Raw genomic sequence first — 5910 nt, forward strand, 5'->3', positions numbered from 1 at the left:
ATTTGTATTGACTCCTTCTTTCTCATTGATACCTATTAGTCTCACATTGTTCATCTTTGCATCATCTTGCAGGTGATGGATTATTCTTTCCTGCATCCTCATTTTTTGTAAGAGATCCTTTATCTTTTCACTAGCTGCACCAGCATCTTGAAGATCTGAAACTCTGTCTTCACTTTCACTTAAACAGTTTTGCAGGCTTGTGATTGAGATTTTAATTTCCTCTATATCTCTTTGACTCTGCTTCATGCGATCTATTTCTTTCCTGTATTGCTCATTCAAGGAATCCGTCATTTTTCTAATCTCCTCTATTTTTTTTTCAATGTCTTCTTTGCAAGCAGTTATAAATTCTTTTACTGCAGTGTTTTTTTCAGATTGGGTTTCCTCCCTATGTTTCTATAGTTAATTCTTTACTTCAGATGCTATGAGTTCTGAGAATTCTTTTTTTTTATTTCAGAAAAGAACTGTGCTCTGAGTTCCTCTATAAGTTTCTGCTGTTGCTTATTTACTATCGATGCTATTAATTCATACATTTGAGCTGAGCTGGTAGAAAAGTATTTCACTCTGTGATCCTCTTTGACTTTCTATTATTGCTTATTTACTATTGACGTTATTAATTCATACATTTGAGCTGAGCTAGTGTTCTGTGCACTTGTTCTGGGTGAGCTTAGGGTTTCCTCCATATATTTCTGCATTTGCTTCTTTACTGCAGATGTTATTAATTCAGGGATTTCTTTTTTATTTCCAATCCGAGTTCCTCTATACCTTTCTGCAGCTGTTTCTTTATTTCACAATCCATTGATTCATTGCTTTCAGCTGTGTGATTCCCAATTTGTTCTGTGTTAGTGTTTTCTGCCCTTGCTATGGATGGGCTTGGGTTCTGAGATTGCATTTTGTCCCTTCACATCATTTTGTGTAGCACTGTCTTCTGACCTTTGTTGTAGATCTTTGTTGCTAACCGTAGAACCTACTGAAGTTCAGGTACAGATCTACAAAGTTTGGATTTATCCTGCTGGACTTGGTGTGGGTCTGGCTGCTGTGCTCAGTTCTTTCCTGTTGCTGTCCTTGGGCGTGAACCTGTTGTGCCCCTCTGGCAAGATGTTCTGCTCCTGGACTAGATGGGTGGTTCTGTCCCCTAACTCTCTGCAGGGATTGCAGCTGCAGTGTTTTATACAGGCCTGTGTCCCAGGCCTGAGCTGAGTCTGGAGGGGTCAAGTTGGAGTAGTGGGGAGAGGCAGCTTTCCCACACACTCACCGGGCCTGGACTAGGACTGGATCTGGGGGTTCCCGGATCGTGGCAGAACTTCCTACTCGACGGGCGGGGTGGGGGTGTACTATAGAGTCATGGGTGGCATCCCAAGGGTGTGGAATTGGGTCTCACCCATGTTGCACCTGGGCTGGGACCAATAGGTCCCACCCGTGCAGGGTAACAGGAAGGGCTCCCACACACTCACTGGACCTGGGCTAGGACTGGGTCTGGGGGTTCCCGGAAAACGGCAGAAATTCCTACTCGGCAGGCAGGGTGGGGGAGGTGCTGAGGACTGTTGGGGGGCATCCCATGGGTGTGGAAGAGGGTCTCACCCACGCTGCAATTGGGCTGGGTCCAGTAGTAGGTCCTGCAGGCATAAGATAGCGGGAAGCTCTCCCACACACTCACCAGGCCTGGGCTAGGACTGGGTCTGGGGGTTCCTGGAACGTGGCAGAAATTCCTACTCGGTGGTCCAAAAATCATTGTTTATGTAAAAGATTGAATGCTTCCCTCTTAGATCAAGAAAAAGACAAAATGTTTGCTTTCCTTGCTTCTACTCTGTGTTGTAGTAGAGTAACCAGAGCAATTAGTTCAGCAAAGAAATAAAAGACATCTATTGCAGAAAGAGAAAAGTTAATGTTTTTAATGACAGATGTAAAAATATGATGGAATTTACAAAATATTAATGTCTTTTATATACTATTACTCAATAATCAGAAATTTGAACTCAACATCATTTATAATAACATCAAAAGTATAAGCTCCTTAGCAATAAATCTGACAGAGGATATGTAAGGCCTATATACTAAAAACTAAGAAACATTAGGGAAGGAATTAGAAATATCTAATTAAATTACAATTATACCATTATTTATGGGTTAGAAGACTCAATAGCATGAAGAAGGCAATTGTCTTCAAATTTTTCAGCAAATTCAGTGCAATTCTAATAAGAATATCAAAGGAGATTTTAAATGAAATTTGACAATATGATTCCAAAAATTATACATAAATTAAAAAAAACCTAGAATATCCACAACTACATGGAGGAAAACAAAGATGCAAAGTAGTACTATGTAACGTTAAGGACTACTATAATGCTACAGTAATCATAACCATATGTTACTTGCATAAGATGGTCAAATAGATCACTAAAGCTGACTAGAGAGACCAGAAATAGACATATAAGTTTATGTACAACTGATTATTTTCTGTTGTTTTTGAGACAGAGTCTTATTATATAGTTGAGGCTGGCCTCAAACTCATAGCTATCTTCCTGCCTCAACCTCCTGAGTGCTGGAGTTACAGTTGTGCACTGCCATGCCTGAACCATACAAGTGATTTAGACAAAGTTGTAATGGCAGTGCCATAGGGGGAAATGTACTCTTTTCAGCAAATAGTACTGGACACATTGGATATCCAGATTCACACCAATAAACTTTAATCCATATCCCCTGCTCTGTATAAAAATTAGCACAAATGGACCATAGAATTAAATATAAAACCTAAAACTGTCAAAGTTGCTGAAGACAAAATACGAGAAAATTTTTAGTCTTGCATTTGGCAAAACTCACATTTCAAAATAAAAGAAAGATTCAAGGAGAAACTTTAGGAAAGCATATATTCTGTTGGCAAATAAGCATATGAAAATATGATTGACATTAGCAGTCTTTAGGAGAGTTCAAATTAAACCTCAATGAGATACTACTCTTTGGATATTAAAATATCTAAAGTTAAAGAGACTGACCGTATCAATTGTTGGTGAGGTTGTGGAAAAGATGGAAGACTTATACACACTGCTAGCAAAAATGTAAAATCTAAGCCAATTTGAAAAAAATTTTTCTTGAAAACTTAAAATGTAAACCTGTTGGATGATTCAGTCATTTCACCCTAAAGTGTTTATCCACACATAAAGTAAGATATAGCAATACAAAGATTTGTATATAAAGATTTGTATGAGATTTACTCTTAATAGCTAAAACCTAGAAACAACCTATATCAGAGTTCAACTAAAGAATTAGAGCTAGTAAGAAATATATATATATATATATATATATATATATATATCACATTTAGGGATTTATTATAAGGAATGAATTTAGGTAATTGTGAGGCAAAATGGGCAAGTTCAAAATCAACTGGATTGAGTTTGGCATTGTGTCACACTTCTATAATCCTAGCCCTCAGGAGGCTGAGGTACAAGAATTGCCATGAATTTGAGGCCAGACTTGACTATATAGTGAGTTCAAGGGCAGCCTGTGCTACATAGTGACATCCAGTCTCAAAAACCCAAAAGGAAACAAAAATTCAAATATGGTTATCCCCTAAGAAGGGCAGACTGGAGTGCTCCAAAGGAACTGAGGGGGCAGACATAGCTAGAGTGAGACGTTTGCTTCTGTGGGGAGACCAAGATGAAAGGTTCTAATGAGTTCAAGTTGAACCAGCCAGCCGAGGATGGCATCTCCTCTGTGAAGTTCAGCCCCATCACTTCCCAGTTCTGGCTGGTCTCCTCCTGGGACACATCAGTGCTCCTTTATGATGTGCCAGCCAACTCCATGTGGCTCAATACCAGCACACTGGCGTGGTCCTGGAATGCATGTTCTGTGATCCAACACAAGCATAGAGTGGGGGATGAGACTGTCAGTTGAAAATGCATGATTTGAACTCTGATGAAGAAAACCTTGTTGGAACCCATGATGCCCCTATTAGATTTGCTGAATACTGTCCAGAAGTGAATGTGATGGTCACTGGAAGTTGGGATCAGACAGTTAAATTATGGGATCCCAGAACTCCTTGTAATTCTCGGATCTTCTCTCAGCCTGAAAAGGTCTACACACTCCCAGTGTCTGAAGACCGAATGATTGTGGGCACAGCAGGCCGCACAGTGTTAGTGTGGGACTTACTGGACATGGGCTATGTGCAGCAGCACAGGCAATCCAGCCTGAAATACCAGATTTGTTGCATATGAGCATTTCCCAACAAGCAGGGTTATGTATTAAACTTTATTGAAGGCTGAGTGGCAGTTGAATATTTGGACCCAAGCCTTGAGGTGCAAAAGAAGTACGCCTTCAAGTGTCACAGGTTAAAAGATAATAATATTGAACAGATTTACCCAGTCAATGCCATTTCCTTTCATAATATCCACAATATATTTGCCACAGGTGTTTCTGATGGATTTGTAAGTATTTGGGATCCATTTAACAAAAAGTGACTGTGCCAGTTTCCTCGGTACCCCACCAGCATTGCATCACTTGCCTTCAGCAATGATGGGACTAATGCTTGCAATAGCATCACCATATCTATATGAAATGGATGACACAGAACATCTGAAAGATGGTATCGTCATTTGCTGACTGACAGATGCAGAAACAAAACCCAAGTCTACCTAACCATCTCATGAAAGTGGTTTCTCTATGGAAAGATTTGTTTGCTTTCCACAAGTGCATGATTATCCCCTAAGGGCTGCATTGTAGTTATTATGGGCCTGTTGGTAAGTATGTGAATTTTTCTGTTTTATGTCTTACAAGAAATTTGTCTTTGCATTTTTTTAATAGATTGCTTAGGACAGGAAGTCTTTGTGTCCTTGTGCAATAGTCTGAAGAATTTCCCCACTTCCTCCCCAGCAAGCCCAGTTGCTGTTAATGTGTAGTTGGGCTCTTTTTGTAGCATGATCTAAACCTTTTCCCCCCCCCTGCTGCCTAATAAAGCAGAAATTCAGAACCCTTAAAAAAAAGAAGGGCAGGCTGAAACTGTGGGCATGAACTGCAGCAGCAGTTCATGAGGAGAATCTTTTTCCCCTCAGTCATATCTTAGTTTTGTTCTTATAGCCTTTCAACTGATCAGGTCAGACCCACCCACATAATGTAGAATAGTGTCCTTAATTATAAGATCAACTGATTGTGAACATTAGTCAAACCTCTAAAATACTTTCAGTGAAATATCTAGATTTATATTAAATGGAATAATTGAGTATTATAGTCTCTTTAAGTTTGACATGTAAAATTCACCATCTCACAACCTAAACATTCTCAACAGATGGATGGATTGACAACTTGTGCTACAATGAAGTACAATTCATAAACAAAAAGCAAGAACTATTTTTTTGACAGAACCAGGGATTGAACTCAGGCCCTTGTACTTGCCAGAGAAGCACTTATTCCACTGAGCCATCTCCCCGGCCCACAAAAATCATGAACTATTGATCCATACAACAATAAGGGTGAAACTCAGAATAATTATGTTGAGTGAGAGAATCTATGTATGAAGAGTACATACTCTGTTTCTATTTGCATAAAATTCTACCAGTGTCAATTAACCTATTGGGTCAGAAGGTAGATAGTGGTTAGCTGAGGACAGGGATAAGAGAGAAGACAGAGTAGGGTAAAAGCAAAGAGCCTCAAGAAGCTTGAGGAAAAGTCTTGCAGTGTGTGTATGTGTGTGTGATTCATATGTTCCTTCTTTTATTAATGATTTCACATGTGTACACATGGAAAAACTTAACAAACTGTATTTTATGTGAAATTATGTCAATTTTACCTCAATAAACATGAAAATTAAAACTAAAAGCTAGGGGGCCTGGCCCTAGCTCAGTCCTTTAAGTGGCTGCTTCCACAAAGCTGTCAGCCTCAGGTTCCTGGAGTTCGAACCTCACAACTCTCCCGCTGGCC

General features: G+C 39.5%; 1 pseudogene; it reads left to right on the forward strand.

Moving 5' to 3' along the window:
* The first annotated feature begins 3654 nt into the window (after positions 1–3654).
* Positions 3655–4632, forward strand: LOC101591573 (annotated as a pseudogene).
* Positions 4633–5910: the final 1278 nt, after the last annotated feature.

Source organism: Octodon degus, unplaced genomic scaffold (genome assembly GCF_000260255.1).
Source record: "Octodon degus isolate 3935 unplaced genomic scaffold, OctDeg1.0 scaffold00117, whole genome shotgun sequence".
NCBI lineage: Eukaryota > Metazoa > Chordata > Mammalia > Rodentia > Octodontidae > Octodon > Octodon degus.